Source organism: Lampetra fluviatilis, chromosome 32 (assembly GCF_964198595.1).
Source record: "Lampetra fluviatilis chromosome 32, kcLamFluv1.1, whole genome shotgun sequence".
NCBI lineage: Eukaryota > Metazoa > Chordata > Hyperoartia > Petromyzontiformes > Petromyzontidae > Lampetra > Lampetra fluviatilis.
Genome location: NC_136306.1, coordinates 10,473,439 through 10,498,691, shown reverse-complemented (window position 1 = coordinate 10,498,691; position 25,253 = coordinate 10,473,439). Strand labels below are relative to the sequence as shown.

At 49.3% G+C, this 25,253-nt stretch overlaps 1 protein-coding gene across 2 annotated transcripts in view; it reads left to right on the top strand.

Moving 5' to 3' along the window:
- The window catches only part of LOC144943748 (MAP kinase-activated protein kinase 2-like), a 67,454-nt gene that overhangs the window by 808 nt on the left and 41,393 nt on the right, over positions 1 to 25,253 (top strand). The window lies entirely within an intron of this gene.

The following is a 25,253-nucleotide window of genomic DNA, read 5'->3' as shown; positions in this document are numbered from 1 at the left end:
GACAACATCGATTAATTAGGGGAAGGGGTGGGATTTGTGCGCGAGTGTGCCATCACCACCATCATCATCACCGCCATCATTAACCACCGTCACCACCACGTTACATCATCACCACCACCATCACACGTAACATCATCACACGTAACGTCGTCATCGCCACATACCATGTAGTGATGACGTAGCCAACCGATCAGCACCGCTGGCTACGTACGGTGCGAAAGAAGTCCAACACATACCATGGGTCAACATCATCATCATCATCACCATCATCATCATCACCATCGCACACAATCATCAACGTCACCATCATCGCCACTGTCGTCATAACACCATCGTCAGCGTCTCCCATCACGCACGATCACCATCACCAACCATCACAACACCGTCATTATAATCGCACGCTGTCACGCACGCGTCTCGCGATGTCCGTGGGTGGTTCCACGCGTGGCCGAGTCGCGCTCTGCCTGATCGCCCAGCCGCCTTAAACCCTCTCCCGTTCGCTTCGGCTGCCGCACAACCCCTGCATGACCCTGTTGGAGCACACACACACGCTGCTGCTGCTGCTGGAGCACACACACACACTGCTGCTGCTGCTGGAGCACACACACACACTGCTGCTGCTGTTGGAGCACACACACACGCTGCTGCTGCTGGAGCACACACACTGCTGCTGCTGCTGGAGCACACACACACGCTGCTGCTGGAGCACACACACACACACTGCTGCTGCTGCTGCTGGAGCACCCACACACGCTGCTGCTGGAGCACACACACACACACACTGCTGCTGCTGCTGCTGGAGCACACACACACACTGCTGCTGCTGCTGTTGGAGCACACACACACACGCTGCTGCTGCTGCACACACACACACACACTGCTGCTGCTGGAGCACACACACACACTGCTGTTGCACACACACACACTGCTGTTGCACACACACACGCTGCTGTTGCTGGAGCACACACACACACTGCTACTGCTGCTGGAGCACACACACACACTGCTGCTGGAGCACACACACACACACACTGCTGCTGTTGCTGGAGTACACACACACACTGCTGCTGGAGCACACACACATACACACTGCTACTGGAGCACACACACACACACACTGCTGCTGTTGCTGGAACACACACACACACTGCTGCTGCTGGAGCACACACACATACACACTGCTGCTGTTGCTGGAGCACACACACACACTGCTGCTGGAGCACACACACATACACACTGCTGCTGTTGCTGGAGCACACACACACACTGCTGCTGGAGCACACACACATACACACTGCTACTGGAGCACACACACACACACTGCTACTGGAGCACACACACACACACACTGCTGCTGTTGCTGGAGCACACACACACACACACTGCTGCTGTTGCTGGAGCACACACACACACTGCTGCTGGAGCACACACACATACACACTGCTGCTGTTGCTGGAGCACACACACACACTGCTGCTGGAGCACACACACATACACACTGCTGCTGTTGCTGGAGCACACACACACACTGCTGCTGGAGCACACACACATACACACTGCTACTGGAGCACACACACACACACTGCTACTGGAGCACACACACACACACACTGCTACTGGAGCACACACACACACACACTGCTGCTGTTGCTGGAGCACACACACACACTGCTGCTGGAGCACACACACATACACACTGCTACTGGAGCACAGACACACACTGCTGCTGTTGCTGGAGCACACACACACACTGCTGCTGCTGGAGCACACACACACACTGCTGCTGCTGCTGGAGCACACGCACACACGCTGCTGCTGTAGCACACACACACACACGCTGCTGCTGCTGCTGGAGCACACGCACACACGCTGCTGCTGCTGCTGGAGCACACGCACACACGCTGCTGCTGTAGCACACACGCACACACGCTGCTGCTGCTGCTGGAGCACACGCACACACGCTGCTGCTGTAGCACACACACACACACGCTGCTGCTGCTGCTGTAGCACACGCACACACACGCTGCTGCTACTGCTGCTCGAGCACACACACACACACGCTGCTGCTGCTGCTGCTCGAGCACACACACACACTGCTGCTGCACGATCGTGCAAAGGCAACAGCAGCAACAGATCCCCCGTGTAGCCTCAACGGGACTGCTGGGGGCAAGCGCTGTTAGCGAGCACCTATGAAGGCCGGCACGGCACACGAGTTGGTGGGTGGTCAGCACCACGCCCGGCCGCCTTTGTCTCCCCAGTAGCGATGTTTACACACCGGGTACTCATTTGAAGCCGAGTCGACCTAGGGGAGGCCCAGAACCGATTCAGATAATCGTCACCGGTGTTGACCGCGAGCGGGAATCGATCTCGGGTCGCCGGGTTCGTAGCGCAGCGCGCTAAGTTGTACTACAGCGCTCACCGATGCATCCACTGCTGTACACTCACTGCTGCACACAATATGCGCACACACAGACACAGGCAACGCTAACAACCACTGCTTCACAACTGCTGTGAACGCTGCTGCACGAATTACACACACACACTTGCATCCACCACACACTCACTGCACGTGCTGCAAACTCCACACACACACACTGCAGTCGTTACACACACCGCCCCGACAACCATTGCTCTCACCTTGCAGCACTAAGCCTTCTCGCCCGCTAACAATTGACCTTAATGGGTGCTCGCAAACAGCACTCGAAGGCATATGAAACTGTACACGGTGTATGATATCACGAGATTTCTCACGTGGACACGTGCGTGTTTTGCGTTTGTGTCGGGTTCCCGAGTTAAGATTGCTCTCAGTAGGGCAACATGGTATTCTCTGGGGTTCATTCTTACCCCCAGGTCTCCCTCGCGCGACAGGGAGGCAGGAAGCCTCCGTGGGCTCTAAACGTGGTGTGTTTTTATCTTTCTAGGAGGCTATAATATCCACCGACATTTATAGATAACGACTTACCAATCCAACCTTACCTACCTACATACCTACTACGTCACTACCCAGCTGCCTCCCCAAACCACCCTGTCAATCACACACACAGCCACTCACCCAACCTACGAACCGCCCACACACCCACCTACCTACCCACCCACCCACCTATCTACCCACATACTGACCTATTGACCTACTAAGCCATCCACCCGCTGATCTACCCACCCACCTACCCATCCACCCACGTAACCATCCACACAGCCACCTACACCACCGTTGGTTTCAATAACTACAAAAATAACCTGAATCGAATTCGTCAATAACACGGCCTTCAAAAGACAATTATACAACGGGTAACGTTTCGGACGATGGTCCTTCTTGACGTCCCATAGACGGGCCAAGCCTCTCTATGGGGCTCTGTCGAGAAGAGACATGAATGGCAGTGTTATTGACGAACGTGCTGTGTCTGTCCTGCGATTTGTGCTTCTTCACTACTGCCATAGCAGCAGCAACAGCATCACCGGATCATTTGCATTCAGTAGACACCCGGGTCAGATGATAATTGTTTTTGGAGAGGGGGGGGTATAAAATGTAATACCTGGAGCAGAATGACTCTTTTCTTTTTTAGGGTTGACAAGAACCATCACAGGTGCACTCACCCCCAGCCAATGTATCCACCTCCCCGTCTCAGCCCCCGTCCACTGCTCCGCTGTGTCGGTCCAATTCTAAACCGCAGCAAACCCCGAGTTTGATTTACACCGCTGCCTCCCGCGGCGAGGTACGATCGCGAAAGAGAGAGAAATGAGAGCAGCACCTCCCATGGGGTCGAAGCATCGGGGACCTGGGAGATTCAGCAGCAGAACATCTGTTCATCATGACGTGACATCTGCAATCGCAGGTGTTTCATTTGTAGCATTTTTTTTTTAGCATTCGTGATGGTTACCCGACCGGCAGAATGTACGGTACCTCTGTGCCGTACACACTTCACCAACTCACACTGACCAGCATGGTGAAGTATGGTCACATAATCCTCCCACCCCACCACTCACCATGACTTGTACTGCGTAGGGGAGGGCGTCATCCAGCAGCAGGTTGAAAAGATGACAGCGCTGTACGTGTACTTCTTGTACGTGTAGGTGCACTCATCCAGCAGTGGAATGAGCACGGTTTATGAATGATGAAGTTGCCGAACACAGTCCCGCAAGGTTTACGATGCAAAGTGTGCAGCGATGAAAGAGTGCTCGTGGTATGACTGTTTAGCAAATTGCAGCTGCATTCAAGTCGAGATGATTTATTCACGGCGACATTTAGGAAGAGGTATTTCTGAAATCGGATTGGGTAAATAAAGTCGTAAAACTGAATCGGAGAAATAATTCGCCGTTTTCGACTTGCTGATGACATACTCATTACGTCGGCCAACACGATCGAACTGCGTGGACAAGATTAAATAACTCGACTGCAAAGTTTATCCGTGCAGTCCTGCCGATGAGAATTGACGCATTTTGTGAATCGAGCGAGGTTATGCAAACCTGTGTTCACATCTCGATTTAAAGCTTTCGTGACTGCAGGGATTCATCTTCTTGGTTCTTTCGGTAAAGTCACGTAGAAGGGAAGTAATAAAATAATAAAAATGAAACATAATAAAATAATTCTCACGACGTTTCGGCCACAACGCAAGCAGCCATCCTCAGGTGAAGAACAGGTCTGTCGAGAAGACAGCGTCTTCTCGACAGACCTGCATGTCATTCAGACGCTGTCTTCTCGACAGACCTGTTTCTTCACCTGAGGACGGCTGCTTGCGTTGTGGCCGAAACGTCGTGAGAATTATTTTATTATGTTTTATATTTTTATTATTTCACTTCTACGTGACTTTACCGAAAGAACCAAGAAGATGTGTTCACATCGTCGCAAGGCCGTGAGAGGTCACGACAAACGTTCGTGGTGGGGCCTTCTTCTCCCCGCAGTGGGTCGAGTTTGCCAAGCGATGGTGGGAACTTGGTGAAAGAAAAAAAAACCGATGGGAATTCCAAAGTCGAGCGGTGCCAGGAGGGTAGATCGGAGAGACATTGATAGGTGGCATTCACACGGACGACAGGAAAGAACATTTGCGAAACTGGATAACGGCAATCCGAGAATCATAATTAGAATATTCCATTCCTTTGTCAGCCCACTTCTGGATGGAGGCAGTTGTTTGACTACACTCAGTGCCGGATTAGGCTAATGCGGAGCCTGTAGCATATGTTATAAAGGGGCCCTAAATAAAAAAAAGAATCATGGATATTAAAACACACGAATTTTTTACTTGCATAGTAAAGTCAATGTAGTTTTCCATTTGCTATACAGCCAGATAATACGACAAATCGTTCATCTTAAACACCCAGTCGTTCATAAAAGTTGATGGCGGTATAGTACTGTAGTAATAGCTCAAGTGCAGAATCACTGAACCGGAATTCATAGCTTGAAAGCATTTAGCGCGGGGCCCTTGAAAGTGCGGGTCCCGTAGCATATGTAGCTACTTTTGCTACTAGGATAATCCGGCATTGGCTACACTGTGCTTGAGCATACTTCACCGGGCTGGTCAGTGCAGATTGGGGCGAAGGCAGGAGGCTGATCAGTCGCCCGTTCACTGACCCCCCTTAGCCTTGGCCAGGAATCGAACTCGTGCCGTTAGGCGCATCGCACGGGGCAATACATCACCGCGCCATCCAGCTGACACCCCTGTACATTGCGAAGTGTCGTGGCTTTTTTGTATTTACACGCTTTCTTTTAACTCACTCTGTCTGTTGTTGTTGTCGTTGTCGTATCCTCAAATCTTGTAACTCAATTTTAACCCACTTCCCAATGTGGTATCGACTGCAAACTTGGTATACTTATGTCATATTGAAGACAATACTATATTATATCATTTAAAAAATCTGTATTTTTAAACATTCTTTTTTATATGTTATGTTTCGGCTTGGGTCTAATTGTCCACGCTCAACTGGCGTTGGCTGTAATTGGCCACGGTCGCTTACGTCATGGCAAGCTTCGGGGCCACTTCCTGGAGTCGTGGAGTTCTGCCATTACTAGTACATTTCATAAAAGCGTGTTTAAATAAAAGTTTTTTTAATATCACTTATTTACCTTCGCGTTCTTCGGCGATGGCATCCACACAGAGCGGCGGAATTACTCAGAAGCACAACGCAGCAACAGTGGCGCTGATGACAGAGACGACGTTCCCTTCTCTGCCGCCGTTCATTCACATTTTCCGCTGAATGAACATTCTGCCGATGAGCACGTGGCCCCCGTACATTTGACGAGGCATCGCACTTGCGCGGCACTCTTAGATGATTTTTTTTGGGTTACAAAAAGAAACGTAACGTGTAATTTTGTTTTACGCCGTTACGCTGCTGCAAGTTTTGCCTAAAATTAAATCTCGCGTGTTTGTTGTCGTCGTCGGTGTCGCTGTGCACGACAATTTCAGGATTTGTCGTTCGTCACGAAGGGAGGACGTCCCGTCCTGTGCAGCTGCGAAGGGCATCAATTGCCCGTGAAGATAAGATTGATTCACGGAGCACTTAATGCACATTCAAGAGGCATTCACTAACACATTCCTGCGGAGGGAGCTGGTAGGAACGTCGGGTTGCTCGGTCAATGGCCAGGGTCAACGGCGGCGTGGTGTATTCCGCAAATATGCCCGACTGTGAGGGCGGGCACAAGCCGGCGTGAGTAGGTTAAATGTTGAGTTTTATAAGGGCACCACGGGGTGAACAGCCCCTCCCCCACCCAGCCCTACCCAGCCCCACCCAGCCCCACCCTCGCCACCCAGCCCCTCCCCGCCCTCCCCTCTACACCCAGCCCCTCCCTCCCCACCCAGCCCCTCCCTGCACGACGGACGGACACAATAATCCCCTGTGGGCTGGTGTAACCAGGAGGATCCTACCAGTAATAAATATATCGCTTTATGGGGCGTAGTAAATCAGTGGTAAACCGTGGCGGCACCGGGGGTAAGGCAGCCAGTACCAGGTGCACAACGCCACAGGATTAGTGATGGAGACTGCACGTGATGTAATTTAGGTTGTGTAGAGTAATGGCATGTCGCACAATCTGATTTATGTCGCATTACTTTAATCACAGTGTTAACTAATGACTCGACGGCTGCCCCTTTAACATTGCTACGCCTAAAAGCAATGTGGTATAGAAACACCTTGGCTCAGCAGGATCATATATATTTTGCAATATAATTATCCTTAAATGTCTATTTCTTAAATTACCAGTGTGTGTGTACATAGAAGATTGACGTATTAACAACATGGTAGCATGCTTTAATATGAAATAATTATGCTTTAATATAAGATAATTCTTATATTAATAAGATAATTCTCATATTAATATAAGATACTTCTCATATTAACGAAAAAATACCGTGTAACTATACCATGCTTAAACTGTACATATGCTCTAAATATACAGCGTCGTTAACGAATATGAATACAGTACAACAATCTGGTCTTGACCTTTGACCCTATTGACTGGAGGCGTGAGATATGGCCCGTCAGCTTTATGAGCCCCCTCCCACCCCTCCCCCCGTATAAACCCCCAGAAACATTAATGAGATTCCCTCTTTATCCAGCTCCCAAGGTATACAAACATGCAAGAGAGCATTTACACACGCCAGCAATGTCCACCTGCAGTGTCCACCTGCGTTTGCAGATGCCTGTGAGCTTACCGTGCGGATGACACAGCATCGTACCTCTAACAAGTATAACCCGTAAAAACAAAGTTTTTCACTATAAATCCTTTATATGCGTGGCGGCTAGAGTCCTCTCGTCCTCTGGCTTGAGATGGCTGCCACCTATGGGTCAGATGATTGCCTGCCACCATTAAGCAATTGGTAATTAAATATAATTTTTTTTTTCCTAAAAAGTGTAAAGTTACGGAAATTTTTTTAACGAAAATAAATTGTCACGCACAACGAGTCTGTGTGCAAAATATCAGCTCGATTGGATCACGGGAAGTGGGTTAAAAAACGACCGAAAGATTTGCACGGTCGTAAGCAAGCAAGCAAGCGCGCAAGTGAACTTAATAAAAAGGATTTTAAAATACTTCACCACCACCATCATCATCACCACCGCTACCACTGCCCCATAGCAAGGCTGCTTGCCCAGGTTTGTAAGTAGTGGAAAGGAAGCTGATATTTTGCGGGAGGAGTCCTTAAGCAATGAAGAACAACTAAGTATCTATGTGGATTTTTTTCCCAGGCCCACTGAGCTACCTTGTAGCTAGCTTCTTCTTGGTTCTTTCGGTAAAGTCACGTAGAAGGGAAGTAATAAAATAATACAAATAAAACATAATAAAATAATTCCTCAGGTGAGGACGGCTGCTTGCGTTGTGGCCGAAACGTGGTGAGAATTATTTTATTATGTTTTATTTTTATTATTTTATTACTTCCCTTCTACGTGACTTTACCGAAAGAACCAAGAAGATGAATCCCTGCAGTCACGAAAGCTTTAAATCGAAATACCTTGTAGCTCTTTTTCAGAAGCGACCTGGTTGTCACAGATGATAGCTCAAGGAAGTGGCTTGTCACGTGCAAAGTTGAAATCAGCCGTTGATTCTAAACGTGGAGGGAAAAACTGGAGGACCCGGAGAAAAATCCACTCGACCACGGGGAGAACGTGCAAACTCCAAATACACAGCAGGCGACAGGGTTGGAATCGAACCCATGACCTCCTCTACACAAGGTGGTTAACATCTCGCCACCGTGGTGCCCCATCATGATCATGGTCATCATTGTCTATGCACTGCTGGGTGAAGGCCTCCCCTCACCAGTGCCATCTCTCACGACCTTCCCAGTAGATATTGAACTTCTGGGAAAACCGCGTTGCCGTTGGACTTGGTGTGGCTCTCCTGGATATAAACAAGTTAAGTAAATAAGTACAATTACCACAGGGGCCACCACGAAGAGCAAACCGTCACGAGTGTCGTGACAGCCGGGACTCTATTAGCAATCGAAGGGAAATAGACAAAATACCTCTGGAGAGTCGGTGTGCCAGGTCTCCTGACTACTATGGATCGGGGTTAAAGTCAACGGGTCTTCTCTTTCTGAGAGCTTCTGCAGCAACAGAATTCAGGAACTGAAAAGACTTTCTGATATTAGCCACGGCCTGAATTCCAACTCAGGTTGCCGCTCCAACACTTCAAATGTACCTTAAAAAAAGAAACCCTCAATCTTGATTTGTACGAATCGCATGACCCTCCGTCAGAAGACAAACGGGATCGGTCCTTGAACAGACGTCGGACAAAGTGTAGACAAACCGGCGATTGGGACGGATGTGCTGTGTCCGGTTGGCTGTTTTTAAGGACAGGAAGGAAACTCCATGGGGAGGGATGGCGACAGTGGGGGTGGACGGGGGGCGGTGGGGTGAGAATGGATCTGTTCATTTGTTTATTTTCTCTCAAGGCCATATTTGACTCCAGAGCGGGCCCCCTGAGAGACCCACAGGTAAGGGATTCCAGCTGTTGTCTTTGGCTCTTGCTCAAACATTGTCGCTGGCTGTTATTTAAAGGCCAGCGCGCATTCCTCGGAACAGTGAGGGCTCATTTCGTTTGTTTAATTTTGAGGCCGCAGGACATTCGTTGAGTTGTGGCGTTGGCGTATCACCGAGAGAGCGACGTCGCGGTGTTGTTTTGCCCTGTCTGTCAGTGCAAATAATATAAAATGCGGATAATCATCATCATCATCATCTACAAGACGAAGCATAGGGGGGACAGATAATTTGAGCTTTTGCGGACCCTAAAAAAAAAAAACCTACGGCGGGTAAGAGAGAGTCGCGGGTAGTAGGATCGCGGATAAGATGGGCTTCTACCGACAACACGAAGGGCGGAAGAAAGCGACGTTGCAGAATAAGAGCAACACGGGCGGTCACGAGAATAGAATTTCCCTGCTTTTAATTCAGCATCGACTTTCCTGAGTACGCGCACCGCCAGGATCTGCGCACCGATCCAATCGATCGATGCGCCCAGTGTCCGCTGCACCGTTGAGGGCAAATTCGGCAACGCTCGTGCACAACTCACGCGCGCGCGTGCGAGTGAGCGAGCGAGTAGATACAACGACGGGGAATCTCCCACGAAAGGCGACGGTTTCCCAGCACGCGCGCGGCCTGCACCACGTGTTCTGACTCACGGTGGAAGCCGTCGGTCCACGGTCCCGCGCAGAGGTTCAGCTGGCGCGGTGGCCGCTCGCCAAACGGTGTGCGTGACTTCCCGGGTCAGAATTTTTTATTTTCTATTTCTCCTCCGTCGTTTCCCTCCCGATTGCATCGCGAAAACCGCGTTGCCGTTGGACTTAGTGTGGCTCTCCTGGATATAAACAAGTTAAGTAAATAAGTACAATTACCACAGGGGCCGCCACGAAGAGCAAACCGTCACGAGTGTCGTGACAGCCGGGACTCTATTACCAATCGAAGGGAAATAGACAAAATACCTCGGGAGAGTTGGTGTGCCAAGTCTCCCCTTCGGGGCTGTAAATATTTAAACTCGTTGACGGTGTTGAGGGAAGCCTCCTGACTGCTATGGATCGGGGTTAAAGTCAATGGGTCTTCTCTTTCTGAGAGCTTCTGCAGCAACAGAATTCAGGAACTGAAAAGACTTTCTCATATCAACCACGGCCTGAATTCCAACTCAGGTCGCGATTCCCGTGCGCGCGTCGGATAGACGAAGTCAAGTTCAAGTTTCATTTATTTAGGTATAGCCCTGTGAGCCATTCGGCTCTTGAATCTCCGCTCGCATTCTCCTCGCATCTGTCGCGGAGCGCCGGGGCCGTTCGCGTGATACAGAACGGCCCACGGAATCGGATGTCGCCGAACTACCGCCGAGATCCTCGGCAAAGTGACCTTTCTGGTCTGCACACAATGGTGAGTGGATTTGTGCGGTCTTTTTGGTGAGCGGGCTGAGTGCCATCAATGCACCGCACGCCAGGGCCCGGTTTAATCACAGGTTTAATCACAGGTTTAATCACAGGCATCTGCCTGGATTCGAACTCGGGGTCATCGGTGGTGCAAGGATCAGCGCTCCGGCCTCTGATCCTGCATGGGTGAGGGGCAGTGAGTTGGAGCAGTGTTTCTCGACTCCAATCCTTGTAACCGTCCGGCCACGTCATGGCACCCCCTCCCCGTGTGATTACCAACCAGCAGGTGAATGCAGCGCGAAGTGGCCTCACTTACATATCGATGGAGAATATTGGTGGTCAGCAAAATTCGGAAACCGTGGGGGGGGGGATGGGGAGGCCTGGAGTTGAGAATCACTGCATTAGAGCAGGTCACGAGTTCAAATCCCAGTCAGGGGGTTCCAACCACAGAACTCTGGGTTCAATAAAAATGTGCACACCACCACTTTGTGGATGTTTAAAGCTATTGTCATTTGCACTCACTCGTGCCTGCCATAGGGATGTGGAATTACAACAGCTGCGTGAAGATAGAAAAAAACAAACAAAAAGGGAGCACGCGTTTTGTCTCAGCCTCTTCAACCACCGCCCTTTGATGTCGCTGCAATGCACTCATTGACGCAGAGTGCACCATGGGGTATTGATATTGGCACAGTCAGAGTGTTCTTCTTGGTTCTTTCGGTAAAGTCACGTAGAAGGGAAATAATAAAATAATGCAAATAAAACATAATAAAATACAATTCTCACGACGTTTCAGCCACAACGCAAGCAGCCGTCAGGTGAAGAACAGGTCTGTCGGAAAGACAGCGTCTGACAGACCTGTTCTTCTCCGCTCGAACTGACAGCACCTCGCATGGCAGATGCATGCCGGGAAGGGCCGCCACGGAGTCGTTAGAAACACAACCGACTTGGCCCCCCGGTTCGATGCCACACGCTCACCATCGCTGCTGCACGGTCAGCGGATCTCTCGTGCCTCCGTCTCCATGACGGTCACACTCTGGGGCCCCGTTCCATTGCCAGTCTCATTTGTCGTCAGCGTCCCTTCCAGCAAAGACGTGTCCTTCCCGAGCCTCCACTTATTTCACTTTTTTACGTTTATTTTTTTATTTTTTTATTTTACCAGGGTAAGGCACCACTTACCCTGGTAGAACTGAACAAGCAAGGCAAGCATTTATTAAATGGAAAACACTCCTTGCAGACCGCAACTTGAGTACATCACTGAAACTGCGCACACTGAAATGCTACATCTGGTCAATTTTGCTGTACGGAGTAGAGACGTGGACACTGACAACAACAGCAACAAAAAGGCTCGAAGCTTTCGAAATGTGGCTGTATCGAAGAATGCTGAAAATCCCATGGACAGCCAAAACCACCAATGCACAAGTTCTGCAAGATATGGGCACTGACAGGCAACTGCTGAAGACCATCGTTAGCAGGAAGTGTTACGACCTAGGCCACATTGCCCGAAACGACCACAAATATTAGCTATTAAAGCTAATCCTGGAAAGAAAAATCGAAGGGAAAAAACGACCAGGACGGCCAAAAACGACATGGCTCAGTAACATCAAAACATGACTACAATTAACAACAGCAGCGCAAACTCTACACGCCGTGCTAGACCGGGACCAATATCATCGTGAAGTCGCACACACCGTTAGGCAGCACTAAAGAAAAAAAGAAGGCACCACTACTTAGCCATGTAGTTCTTTTGCAGAAGCGACCTGGCCACAATTGATGGCTCAGCGAAGTGGCTTATCATCATGTGGACATTTAAAGCAGTAGCCAAATGATCTAAATGAATGTTGATTCTAAGTGTGGGAGGGAATGGATCCGGAGGACCCGGAGAAATATACAGCACAGGCATCAGGGTCAGGATCGAACCCACGACCTTCTGTATAGCAGGCGAGGTAGTTAACATCTCATTAGGGCCAGGATCGAACCCACGTCCTCCTGTATAGCAGGCGAGGTAGTTAACATCTCATTAGGGCCAGGATCGACCCCACGACCTCCTGTATAGCAGGCGAGGTAGTTAACATCTCATCAGGGCCAGGATCGAACCGACGTCCTCCTGTATAGCAGGCGAGGTAGTTAACATCTCATCAGGGCCAGGATCGACTCCACGACCTCCTGTATAGCAGGCGAGGTAGTTAATATCTCCTAGCCGCCGCGGCACCAAATCAACGTGGATTCTCTGATCGGCATTGGTTCACCACGGCGTGTGATCATCTTCTTGTCTCTCAGCGTGATGCCCAGCATGCGTCCATCCGTGCGTCTTTGCGCACCATTCACATTTTGTTCCATGTTCTTAACATCATTGTAAAAGGGGACTTTAATGAATGTGCCTTGCACAGTTCAACGCTGCTGCCGGCAAATCCGCCGATGAACGTGTTATTTGCGGTAAAATATTGAATGGCATCCATAATGCATCGATCATTCACATGTAGATATGTTCCCGTATTCTCTCTCTCTCTCTGTCTCATTACGTTCAACTTGAATCCATACCGTATTCCTGCTGGATTGACGTCGTTTATTTTAGGACAGCTCTCTCGTAGCTGCGATGGCACGATGTTGGAGCTGTTGGGGGGGGGGGGGGGGGGGGAGGTTGCACATCGAGATTTGTGAACCCCCCTGCGATCTGACTTCGATTCCCCGGGGCTAACATCAAGGGGCGAGTGACCGTCCGGACTGATCCAGGGTGGTTCCCTCCCCAGGTCCCAATGCGCCAAGGACTTAGCGTGCCGCTGCTGTACGGTCAAACAAGGTCTCCATCTCACAGTGGATTGTTAAAAGGGGTCGTAAGCTACTGTTAACGCTTCATTATTAAATTGGTCATTATGTGTTTTACGTCATAAATTCACAAACGCACGTGCCTATAAAAACAAATGCATCTCAAAAGGATGTTTGACGTGTACTTGGTAGCTCTGCTAAACGTAGTAATTGTACCTCGTATTAATCAACCAGGCTGCAGTCAATGTTTTACTGCATTGCGTAGTAAACACAGAGGACACTACCGAGATCGTAAAATTATATATGTGCGCGCGTGCGCGCTGGTAGTATTTATATGACCTGCATTCTCTTTATGTGTTTGCCCCTTCATCACTTTTCTTTCGAGATGGTTTCCTCGTACGATAGCACAATGTTTATAGCGGTGTGTGTATGTGTGGGGGATGGGAATTGTTTATAATTTCCCATTCAAATGCTCCTCATTGAGATGGCTGTGTGGCTCACGAGCCCAGAGTGCTGAGCCCAGGACAGCTGAGGTCATGGCTTTTGAAATCTTGAGTTTCAGCCACTCATTCGTCAAACCAGAGTTCTTACGTGTGGTGAGTCTCGGCCCGGTCACAAATCTACTGCACGCACACTAAAAACACTTAATTTAATTTCGCTGTTCGATTCATTTTGGCCGAGTGCCGTGTGAGAGAAATCTCTTTGGCAGCACTTGTGGGTAAGGTGCAGCGTCACTCTTGTTCAAGGCATATCAGATGTGGTTTTGTGATATCTCACTCCGCGGCTCGTTCCCTAATACACCGCGTCACTGCGGCAGTTCTGAATGGATGCTTCACCATCATCACCATCATCATCACCATCATCATGAGATTATCTCCGTGCTGAGTCATTGCGTGAGGTTATATTCATGTCACGTGCATCGCCCTTCGTTCCCTGAGAGCATTACGTCATTTCTCATTCAGTCATCCGATTTCCTCGCTTGTATCCCACTCCATTTACATCTCTAGCTTTCATATCCACACGTTATCGTTAACGCCACCGCTGTCGACTTATCGAGATGCTTGTCTGATTTTTCTGCTCATTCGTCGAGGGCCAAAATGCAGCAGGAGGATGCGAAATGCGCCATAGATCAGCATCGTGTAATTCCAGAATCAGAGTCAGCTTTGTTTCTGAGAGGGCGTGACCTGAGCTGGAGATCGGGCAAATACGTTTAGTAACGGAGGGAACTACGCTCACGGCTCAGCGACCACCGCCTCACTGCCATCTGCGAGTCACGAGGCAGCAGGCATTTAAAGTGAATAACAGAGAGAGAGAGAGAGAGTGGGGATTGCAGACCCAGCAGAGGTCGCAACCGGGTACCCGATACCCGTACCCTACCCGATACCCGGCTACCCGTACCCTGCCGGGTACGGGTACGGGTACCCGTTTGCGACCCTGGTGCGACCGGGTACGGGTACGGGTAAGGAATCAAAACCCGTTTGCGACCTCTGAGACCCAGGCACAGCCACAGCAGCAGCAGCAGCAGCGATACAGCGGTGATACACGATGCCTTGGGAATAGCGACTCCCGATGCAAGGGAGGCCAACGTCCTTGGGGACGGACTGCATGTGTATGTACGTATGTTGAACTGCTTTCGCACCGTACGTAGCCAACAACATACCAGGGCGTGCGATGCCCTCTCCAACCTCTGATTGGCCACTCGATCTCTCCACTGGTCTCGTTGCGCTATGGGGACGGAGTCATTGGCACGAAACGTCGCCTCTCTTGGTCCGTCCGTCCGTTTCAGCCCCAACACGCTCACGCAATCGCTACGGGCGGTCGCGTTGCGTTTTTCTGTAATCTGTCAGTTGTATGTCTGGCAGTAATGGCCGGCTCCGTGCGTTATCGGTGTCGCTTGTGTGACACCGACAGCGGACGTCTGCAGCTGTGTTTTACGCGAACAGTCCGTTTATTTATTGTGATGATTATAATTGAGATGAAATCGGCTCCGGGGAGCGGTCGGGAGCTGTGAGCAGCTTTCGAGAGCTCCTGAACGCGGCTCGTGGTTGGCGTTCTGCTCAAGAGACCCGGACCACGTGATCACTCGCGATCACCAGAAATCACTCGCGATCACCCACGATCCCTCGCGATCAATCGCGATCACCAGCGATCAATCGCGATCACCCAACGACCACTTGCGATCACCCGCGACTCCGCATCGCGTCGCGCCGCACGCGATGGCGCTCAGCCGACCCGTGCAGCATGCTGAGCGTTTTGTACGGCATTGCCTTTCCACAACCTAGAGAAACATTTCTTAAACTGCGGAATCTCCCCGATCCGTCGAGTGTTGGGTCGCGCTCGCGTTTGCTGCCATTCGTGAGCCAAGAATGGTGGGAATTCCACATTCGTGTGGCAGAGAGCAGTTTATCTTGAATCGTGTTTGTTTCTCCAAATTATAATGCAATTGTGTTATCGGTGTCGGACTCTGTGACAGAGCATCCATTCCGATCTCTCGCAGAGTGTTAGAGAACGGCCAACGGAAGAGGATACAACAGAGCTGCATCTGACATCCCTTGAAGGGAACCTCGGGACCACGCAACGGAGAATTGCAATTTCCCCACCCAGCATCGCTACGTGCATCGCTACGTTGAGTTCAACCGATATTTATAATTCTCAGATGCTGGAATTGAGCCAAAATTAAGTGCAAAACTAAAAGTAACGTGATGGCTTTTTGTTGTGAGTTTAACACGTAGGCTTTGGCGACCAATATCATCCATAATACAGGTTTTTTTGGGGGGGTTAGATCGCGTAAATATATAAATGTGTCATTTTGATTCGAAGCTTTCGTGACTGCAGGAATCCATACTATTTGGTTCTTTCGGTAAAGTCACGTGGGTATATTTCATTTTATATCTACGTGAAAAGAACCAAAGAATATATAAATGTGTCATTAAAACCCGCCACCACCCGACACAGCCAACTAGTAAGGGTTGTCACGTAAACAGAACGTGGCCAATTCGTCACTCGTACAGCACTAACCGGTGTGTTGGAGAGCCAAGCTCTGTTTTCGTGACAGCCCTTACTTTATGTTGTTGTCGCTGTCGTGAAGTCATTTGTGACCGGTCTGAGACCATAACAACTCGTCACCACATCTTGTCTGAGCTGGTTCAACCACAGGGGCCAGCTGACAACCTGGAGTCGAACCCAGGTTGTCAGCCGTGCGGGCTCGGCGCTGTGACCTCTGTGCCACCCGGCCACCCCTGAATCGAGGCAACATCTATCTGCTGCGCTCAAACTATTATCGTTTAAATTCCCCGTCGCTTCTCAGCCCGATGACAGGCTTCCGGACCTTTGGCGACTGCCACTCTAATCAAGCAGGCTCAAGCCGGGCCAAGCGCCGAGTGCTGTTTACAATTTTCATCTTTATCACTTTTCCGTGACCGTTTGTCGAGAGTGCTAATTTGTGTTAGGGCGGGCGCGTGACTAGCGACGGGTTCGCAGCTGCTCTTCCAAGCAATCGGAAACAGCGAACAAGTGGCCCTGACGTTCAGACGACCTTGCCAAGTGGCCCGTCCAGACGAGGTCAAATAAGCGGCGCTGCTATAGGTCACCGAAGTTGCGTTCTTGCCGGCGTTGCGCCCTGTGACGAGGGATGTTTGTGGGCCGTGAATGAGGCTGCACATTTGTTTCTAGGCAGGTGACGGTGGTCGCGGCCATTGTGAGTTTGCATTAAGTCTCTGAAATATTAGCAATTGCTTTTGAAACGCATTCGATTGGGGTGCTTTCGCTTTAAGGCTGGAGTGTGGTCTGGGACTGTTTCTGTTGTTATTGTTTGCTGCCTTGCCCAAGCTTGATTAAATCGGACTCATATAATGTATGATTTATTTATATTTCGTGGCCTGCTTACCATTTTCTCTATTTTGAGCTCCTATCGTCGTTGTTGTATTGTTTGCTGTTGTAAGTTGCTGACCTGGACACGTCATCTGCATCTTCAGCCACGTCACACTGGGCGTGGCTGATGAACAGCACATCAGAATTGGAATCTTGATTTGTACTGGAGGAATCCGGGAAGCCACGAAGTTTTTTTTTCACAGATGTCCGGCAGGTTTCACAGATGTCCGGCAAAAAAACACGGGGCTTCATTGCCCACTGGGGTCTATCCAGGTCCGCGACCAATGAAATACAGGGTGCTTCAAAACAATGTCAACACTTATATGGGACTATCGTTTTTAATGGGAAAAAAGAACGGGTAATAATACACTGTAACGTGATAACAAATGTAATGTTAAGAGCTTCATAAAGTCAACGAGTCTCCACTTGTTAGCCATCGCTGTCAACGCGTGCCTGGAATCTTCTCCAGGTGGTCTCCAGAGCCCGGAGGCACATTTCCTGTGGTATTGTTGCAAATTCTCAGAATTGTTAACATTTTTTTTTAAGCACCCTCTATTACTTTGGCATTGAAATGAGACTCACAGCCCATGAAGGGGAGGGAGCAGGGTGATGTTTGACACGTGGGGATGCGTCACTACAGAGATAGAGCGAGAGAGGGGTAGGGGGGTGGGCTGCCCGTTCATGGTGTTTGATGAGGCATCAACTCGGCCCATCGTGCCATCATTTTTGGGCTGCTTGCCACCGAACGGAGACGGTCACACCGCATGATCGCGCGGCGCTTTCGGATGCGCTTCTGTGGCCGTCTGGAACACTCCTCCTTCCGATGTGAGGAAGCCGCTGGAGCTGTGCACTTCTAAAGCATCGCGGTTGAAAACTCATTTCTTTAAAACTGCTTCTTGTACTAATAGGGGTTTTCCCCTTTTTTCTGGCAACAAAACTGACACCTTTTGCAAGGAATCATGCTTACATTAACCACAATACTTGCAGTCAAATGAAAAAAACAATACTCTGATAATTTATGCATTGTCTTTGAAACTGATTGGTCCACACCAGAGACAGCTTTCTTTGGAACCTAGTCTCATATGGTGTTCGACCAGATGACGCCAAAAGGCGCACAGTTCAAAGACAACGCACTACCAGAGTAATGAGAACTGTTTCTTGTGTTCAGTTTGTTGTCCCTCCACCTGCACCTCCGATGAGCAAGGTTGGCTACGTACGTTGAGAAAGAAGGTCAACGTACGTACGTGCCACCGAGGTGGTTTCAAATGAATGCTGCCCTGTTTTGTTGGACGTAAATAGTTGCCGTCCTAATCAGAGATCTGTCCCTGGCGGAGGTCACCCCGATGGCTCAGAGCACTGAGCGGGCATTGCTAAGATTACATTTGGATTTAAGCCAACCGCGATTAACACCGGCTTCTCACGTGCAAGTGAGTTCATGCTCTCAGTCAGCTGACCGTGACCTGCACACACACACACAAAAACGCGATCATGTTAAGTTCATATTCTTGGTTCTTTCGGTAAAGTCACGTAGAAGGGAAATAATAAAGTAATATGTTTTATCTTCTTGGTTCTTTCGGTAAAGTCACGTAGAATGGAAATAATAAAATAAAAAAAATAATAAAATATATTAGTATATTTTTATTTTTGTAAATGTTTTCTTTTTATTATTTTATTGTTTCCATTCTACGTGACTTTACCGAAAGAACCAAGAAGATGAATCCCTGCAGTCACGAAAGCTTTAAATCCAAATATGTTATATATTTATATTATTTTATTATTTCCATTCTACGTGACTTTACCGAAATAACCAAGAATATGAATCCCTGCAGTCACGAAAGCTTTAAATCAAAACATGTTAAGTTCGTTTTGTTCCCCACTCCATTTGGATGTTTTTATCCATACGTGGGACTCAAAAGTTTGGTGTTGTTGTCACGCAGCGGACACTCTTCGCAGTCAGCGCTGTGCCCCGAGTGGTTGGATCAAGAGCCCCATGAAAGTGACTTCCCCCCCCACTCCTCGATCTCTCCTCCCACTCCCAGCCCCGTCCACTTCCCCCCCCCTCCTCTATCTCTCCTCCCTGGCTCCTCCCCCCTCTCTCTATCTCTCCTCCCTGGCTCCTCCCCCCCCCCTCTATCTCTCCTCCCTGGCTCCTCCCCCCTCTCTCTATCTCTCCTCCCTGGCTCCTCCCCCCCCTCTATCTCTCCTCCCTGGCTCCTCCCCCCTCTCTCTATCTCTCCTCCCTGGCTCCTCCCCCCTCTCTCTATCTCTCCTCCCTGGCTCCTCCCCCATCTCTCTATCTCTCCTCCCTGGCTCCTCCCCCTCCTCTATCTCTCCTCCCTGGCTCCTCCCCCCTCTCTCTATCTCTCCTCCCTGGCTCCTCCCCCCTCTCTCTATCTCTCCTCCCTGGCTCCTCCCCCCCCTCTATCTCTCCTCCCTGGCTCCTCCCCCCTCTCTCTATCTCTCCTCCCTGGCTCCTCCCCCCTCTCTCTATCTCTCCTCCCTGGCTCCTCCCCCCTCTCTCTATCTCTCCTCCTTGGCTCCTCCCCCCTCTCTATCTCTCCTCCCTGGCTCCTCCCCCCTCTCTCTATCTCTCCTCCCTGGCTCCTCCCCCCTCTCTCTATCTCTCCTCCCTGGCTCCTCCCCCCCCTCTATCTCTCCTCCCTGGCTCCTCCCCCCTCTCTCTATCTCTCCTCCCTGGCTCCTCCCCCCTCTCTCTATCTCTCCTCCCTGGCTCCTCCCCCCTCTCTCTATCTCTCCTCCCTGGCTCCTCCCCCCCTCTCTATCTCTCCTCCTTGGCTCCTCCCCCCCTCTCTATCTCTCCTCCCTGGCTCCTCCCCCCTCTCTCTATCTCTCCTCCCTGGCTCCTCCCCCCCCTCTATCTCTCCTCCCTGGCTCCTCCCCCCCTCTCTATCTCTCCTCCCTGGCTCCTCCCCCCCCTCTATCTCTCCTCCCTGGCTCCTCCTCTCCTCTCTCTATCTCTCCTCCCTGGCTCCTCCCCCCTCTCTCTATCTCTCCTCCCTGGCTCCTCCCCCCTCTCTATCTCTCCTCCCTGGCTCCTCCTCTCCTCTCTCTATCTCTCCTCCCTGGCTCCTCCCCCCCTCTCTATCTCTCCTCCCTGGCTCCTCCCCCCCCTCTATCTCTCCTCCCTGGCTCCTCCTCTCCTCTCTCTATCTCTCTTCCCTGGCTCCTCCCCCCTCTCTCTATCTCTCCTCCCTGGCTCATCCCCCCCCCTCTCTATCTCTCCTCCCTGGCTCCTCCCCCCCTCTCTATCTCTCCTCCCTGGCTAAGAGTACTTTAGAAGTTGTTCTGTGATGTCACGCGGTAATGCACGGCTTGCCGTGAGATGAACAAAGGGCAATTTCTTCACCGGTTAACGTAACTCCAATAACTTGAATTCGTTAATAAGCTGGTTTCTGCCATAGCATTGTGGATTGTCCACCTCTGGCTCACGAGTGCCAACGAAGACAATTACTACCCAATATAGTACTCGTTTGTGAATGGAGATTCAGGATTTGGGAAATGTACAGTGCTTCAGTCTATCGATCTCCTGTTCATCTCTGGTTCACAACCCTGAGCCACTGCTGCAGATTCCTCGCTGTCTTGGCGGTGGGGGGCGAGTCTCTCCATGGGACGACCGCCGTTGACTTTCTGCCCCAAAAGTGGTGCTCGTTTTATCGACCCCACCCACCCCCCCGAAGGGGATGATGAGCTGAGTCACCCCCCCCCCCATCCCGCCTCCAACAACCAGGATTTGAACTCGCAACCTCCGTACGTGCGAGCTGTTTCACTCCACTGCTGAGCGTCCTTTCGTGTGGTGAGCTTGAAGAGCAGTGCAGAATGTCGCGAGAGATTCGCCAATGTACAGATGCAAGATACCGGCTGAGAGCCACTCTGGGGCGTGACGCTATGGAAAACAATTACGAAGAATACTCGAGGCTCAACGGATGAATCGATATTGCCCTCTGACTACAGCAATGGTGATGAACTGCCCGTCGATGTTAAACATCTTACAAGCCTCCACTATTTTTCTTTTAACAAACTGCATTGATCAATCGTCTACATCGGAGTCCCCCAGCTGTAATTCACGGCAGGCCCACGTCGTCGTTAATGTAGCACGTGCTTGGTGTGTTCGCTGCGAGGTCACGTGTGTGGACTGTATGACGTCGATTTGCATTGTGACGTCACAACGTTCGTACACGTGACCACCAATGTGTACAGGTAGTCCCCGACTTACGATGGTCCGACTTGCGATATTTCGACCTTACGATGGCAATAGCGATATGACAAAAATTGTAAATTATTTTTGATTTCGCGCGGTAGGCAAACGCAGCAGCGTACGAGGTACGATACTGTACGTTGGGACGCTGCCGGGATGTACTGTACGCATTTAGTTTATACAGTACGGTACTGTAAATTGCTCTGTTTTGCTAAATTATCACCATTCTTTAAGACTCCTGGGTAGGCTAGGCTATCGTTTGTGGCCAGGTCGCTTTTGAAAAGAGCTACGTAGCTCAGTGGGCCTTACTTGGTAAAGTAAAATAAAAATCAGTCCTGACCAATTGCTTATCTGCTCTATACATTCCCAACAGACCTGGCGGCTTAGGATGGGAGAGAGCCTTTAACAATGGATAGGCATGATAGACATGAATACTCGCATTGTCATGTACACGCATGCATTAACCCCCGCCCCCTCTAGCCTTCGCACGTGAAGGGTTCACAAGTGACGTCATCACATCTATGCCTCTATTTAAGGAACAACACAGGAGGATTTCTCCACAAATCTGGCTGTCGCCTGATGAAGCTGGTTGTAATGACTGGCAAAACGTCGTACTCAGATTGTAAATGTTGTGGCTTGGCTCTCCAACACACCGGTGTGCTGTACTAGTACGCTATACACTACACTATACACTACAATACTACACTATACACTACACTACTACACTACACACTAGTGCTGTACTAGTGACGAATTGACCACGTTCTGTTTACGTGACAACCCTTACTAATTGGCTGTGTCGGGTGGTGGCGGGTTTAACGACACATTTATATATTTACGCGATGTAACCCAAAACACCTCTATGATGGATGATATTGGTCGCGAAAGCCTCCTGCGTGCTAAGTGGACCAGATGACGCCAAAAGGCGCATGCCTTTTGGCGTCATCTGGTCCAACCCATGTGAGACTAGGCTCTAAGGAAAGTTATGTTTTTTTTTGCATTATGACTGCAGATATTGTGGTCTATGCAAACATGACTCCTTGTAAAAAAGGTGTCAGTTTTGTTGCCAGATAGAAGGGTAAAAAAACTATTATCATATTTTTTACTGCCAAATGAGGTTCCAATGGTGAGGCATTGTGTTGTTAGGGGACAGGAATGCACTGACGTTGAATCCCAGCGCACTTCCCGCGAGCCGTGTCATACGCACAAGGAGACCGTTTGTTGTTTAGTTGAAGTTGTCTGAACGGGCATACTTGGGATGAAATCCCTTTGTGTTGTTGTTGTCGTTGTTCATCATCCCGGGACTCGCCCAATGCAACTCACGATGGAGACGTAACCGTGATTTAGCAAAGTAATGCGATGCGGTTTTTTCTTCCCCCTTTCTCCGTCCAAATTAAGCTCGCGGCTTTCCTATTCACTCGTTTTGTAATCACATCACGGCTTGTTAATCAGACCGGACAAAAAAATCGTTCGGGGATTGATTTTTTTCTCTTGAGCAAGTATAAATTCACCTGCCTCAAAGCCCAAAATGAGACAGCGCGGCACAAAGTTATTTTTGTGTGCACGCCGGAAAGAGAGATCTCTCTCTCTCCGCGGTGATACACTCCACAATGTCGTGGAGTGTATCAACTTGATGTGTTGTTGCTTTTTTATGCAGACAATGTCCTTGTAATATATATATTTTTTTATCATCGTCGTTACTATTATCGTTGAAGAGGATTTGATCCCAAAATGATATGCACATGCTCTTTGGTTCTTTTGGTAAAGTCACGAAAGTTAAAATAAATCTTTTTCATTAAATCTTTTAATTTTTTTATATTCACCTACGTCACTTTACCGAAAGAACCAAAGAGTATGGATCCTTGGAGTCACGAAAACTTCAAATCTAGGATATGCACATAGTTATCCCATAATTGAAATTGTAAAGGTGCGGCTCTGAAATGTCTTGCTTACACCCCCTGTTGACAGAAGGGCCTCCACTAGAGGGAGCTCTAGAGAGACCCTCTGGTGAGAATGTTGGCCTACTCTTCCACGCCAACTAGGCATCTTGGAAGAGGCGGGAATACCCACGCTTTACCTGGCCGTAAGTGACCTGCCGGTCGACTAACCGTGGTGCTGTCCATTTATAGTGGCAGACAGAGTAGAGAAACTTGACCCGGTGTTTGAACTGCCGTGCCGGGAGGTTGATCAGGCGACCTCTGGATTGCAAATGCAGTGTGTTCAACTGTGACGTTCTTCTTATTCATCTTATTGTTCTTCTTCTGTCTTTCATACAGCTGCTGATGTCTATGCAGAGCAACAAACTATGTATTCTTAGGTTTTTTTCGGTAAAGTCACGTAGGAAAAAATAAAAAAATAAAAATTTATAAAAGTAAAATAAAATAAAAATCTAAAAAAAAATCACGACGTTTCAGAGGCAACACAAGCTTCCGTCTTCAGGTGGAACCGTCACAGCACGATTTCTGTATCAACCGTCACAGCACGATAGCTGTATCAAGTTACTTGATAGAGCTATCGTGCTGTGACGGTTCCACCTGAAGACGGAAGCTTGTGTTGCCTCCGAAACGTCGTGATTTTAATTTTATTTTTATTTTACTTTTATTAATTTTAAGTTTTTTACCTACGTGACTTTACCGAAATAACCTAAGAATATGAATCCTTGCAGTCACGAAAGCTTCAAATCTAGAATCAACAAACTACGATTTCACATCCAGGTGGTCAAGCCCAGATAACCGCAGCGTCAGAAGTAGTGGCGTTATACATTGTTACGATGTCTCCTTCGCATTTGTGGATCGGGGCATCGCGTCGTTATCCATTGTTACGGTCTGTTCTGGATGACCACAGTCGCGCACTGCTGCAAAGTTTTGTTTTACTTCCCATTTGTGGCATCAGCTATACGCATCTACTGCCACGCTTTGTCCTGTGGATGCGATTGAGGGTGGGCCATGAGCAGCTTCGTGGAAGATGAAATCCAGGGAATCATCGACGTTGGGTCTTTCACAAGGTGTTTGTGAGTTCTTCTGAACCGCGACTTTAAAGACCAAATAATGATTGCATATTTGTCATTGCTACTTTAGTACATTCTCAGTGCGTTGTAAAATCGACAAAGATCAGTCGTGGCTTATGCAGATTCTATTGATGTTCTATAATGTGCTAGAAGATTGCTATGTGGCGCATATTAAATCTAGTCTGTGCTTATAGCTATAAAACATTAACAAAAAACAACGACATTCATGGAGTTCAGCCCCCGCAAATTACAACCCAAAGGTGTGATTGCTTTCCCGCTTATGGCAGGGTCATCGTAAAGTTCTCAAATGATTTAAGTCTCATGGGAAACATTGAGAAACAATGGGCTCCCGTCATGATGTCCTTTCCCCGCACCTCCGAGTAGCACGGTTGGCCGTGTACGGTGCAAAAGTTTAACAGACAAACATCATTAGTGATGGATGGAGTGTGACACTAAGTTTGGCACAAGTGTGCGGAGCTCCAGTACCCTTTGCTGGTTATCGAGAGTAGTTGTAAGAGCTCGACGAGGTTAAATCTGCACCACCGATTAAGCAATAGGGTCGATGGCACATGCA